This window comes from Silene latifolia, chromosome X (assembly GCF_048544455.1).
Source record: "Silene latifolia isolate original U9 population chromosome X, ASM4854445v1, whole genome shotgun sequence".
Lineage (NCBI taxonomy): Eukaryota > Viridiplantae > Streptophyta > Magnoliopsida > Caryophyllales > Caryophyllaceae > Silene > Silene latifolia.
The window spans coordinates 48,207,818-48,209,731 of NC_133537.1; the positions used below are offsets into that span (position 1 = coordinate 48,207,818).

The following is a 1,914-nucleotide window of genomic DNA, read 5'->3' on the forward strand; positions in this document are numbered from 1 at the left end:
TGAACCGACCATCTTATCACCTTTTTTATTCTTGATTTCATTTGCTAGCTTAGTTTACTTTTCTTTTATTGCCATTAGTATAGACCAACTCAAATTAAAAGCCCCACACTTGTTACTTTAAAGACTAAAATCAAACAACTATTGATTGCATCGCCTCCCTGTGGTTCGACCCTGACTGCCACTAGCTATAGTAGTAGTTTGGACTATAAATATTATTTTTGGTGCACACAACGACAGGCATCAAATTTTGGCGCCGTTGCCGGGGAGGCAATTGTTTAAAATTTTTTGTTGTTTCTATTTTTAGTCTTTCTCTTAGTTTCAGGGGCATCTGTTCCTTAATCTATTCTCATATTCTACTTGTAGTTTCTTCTTATGCGCAGGTCACAGGGTGGTGAACTACTATCGTTCAATCCTGAGATTGAGAAGACTTTGCGTGAGTTGAGACGATCATCTAGGGTATTGCCGACAGAGGAAGAGCTGAGTACTCTGTCTAGTTACTACGAGAACGAGCTTCTTGAGGAGGATCCACCTTCGTCACCTATTTCTACATCTTCAGCTGAGACCGTCACATCTCCAGACATGGCTGAAGAAGCGAGTATAGCCAGTCACTCTGAGCCGACAGCTGAGAATCTCTATAAGGGATTCGCACTACCTGGGACGGATAGAAAATTCGAGCCGAAACCGTCCTATATCAACTTGGTTGAGAGAAACCAATTCGGGGGAGCTGCAAATGAAGATGCATCTAAGCACATGAAGACATTCATTGATTATTGTTGTTCCATACCCCCACCAACCGGTGTGACCTAGGACCAGGTGAAGGAAACTATGTTTATATTCTCACTTCGTGATGCTGCAAGGGAGTGGTACCGAGACCTAGATAGAGCTGCTCATGGGATAACAGACTGGAATTCGCTGGCCTTAGCATTTTACAAGAAATATTTTTCTGCCTCGAAGACGAATGCCAATAGAGCTCAGATCACGAGCTTTAAACAGGGTCCTGATGAGAATTTCCATGAGGCGTGGGTCCGTTTCAAGAAGCTGGTGCGAACTATTCCACATCATGGGTTCGAGAAATGGAGTCTATGCAATCAATTTTATAATGGGCTCTATGACGATCAGAGGGTTATCCTAGATGCGGCAGCTAATGGCAGATTCCAGGAGAATGTAGGAGAGACTAAGGGATGGAAAATTATTGATGATTTAGCCACCCATAAAGCTGAGTATGGAAATTCCAGGGGAAATCAAAGGAGGAGTGCTGAATCCCCTTCCGTAGCTGCATTAGAGGCTCTCACGGCGAGATTTGATAAGTACGAGTTGGGAGGAGCTTCAAAATGAGTGATCTATCAAGTTAATGCTGTGTCAGACGGTCCTTTCGTCTGTAAAAGATGTGGAGCTGAGGGACATGTTTCAGACCATTATCCTAATCTCTATGAGTCTTGTGCTGCCTTTCAACATTATAGGCAGACAAACACTTATTTTGAGCCAAATGTCCATCCGAATTTGAGGTGGAGTAGCCAAAATGTCCTAAATCCGACTCCACCTCTGAAGAGTCTATTGATCCAAAATACTCAAGAGGGGGGGGGGGTGAATTGAGGATTTAAAACTTTTTGAAAGCTTTTTCGATTATGCTAATGTAATTTATTATTTAAAGTTTATTGATTAAACTTTAACTAATCAACTAATGAAGGTAAACGTAACAAAAGAAACAACCGAAAGAACGAAGAGACACAGGGTTTTGAAGTGGTTCAGTTTCACAAGTCGAAACCTACGTCCACTATTCTCGATTAATAAATTTAGTACCTTTCTACGGATTACAAATTTACTAACCCAACTCGTACAACTAACTGTAGCTGTAACTCAATGAGTACCGTTAAATACTCGAGTGACTAACTTAAGCTAATAAGAAAGCACTAA

At 41.3% G+C, this 1,914-nt stretch overlaps 1 non-coding gene across 1 annotated transcript; it reads right to left on the minus strand.

Moving 5' to 3' along the window:
• Window positions 1-960: 960 nt before the first annotated feature.
• On the minus strand, window positions 961-1,067 carry LOC141625509 (small nucleolar RNA R71). The gene has a single exon (XR_012535287.1). It is a non-coding gene; the product is annotated as a small nucleolar RNA R71 (small nucleolar RNA).
• Window positions 1,068-1,914: the final 847 nt, after the last annotated feature.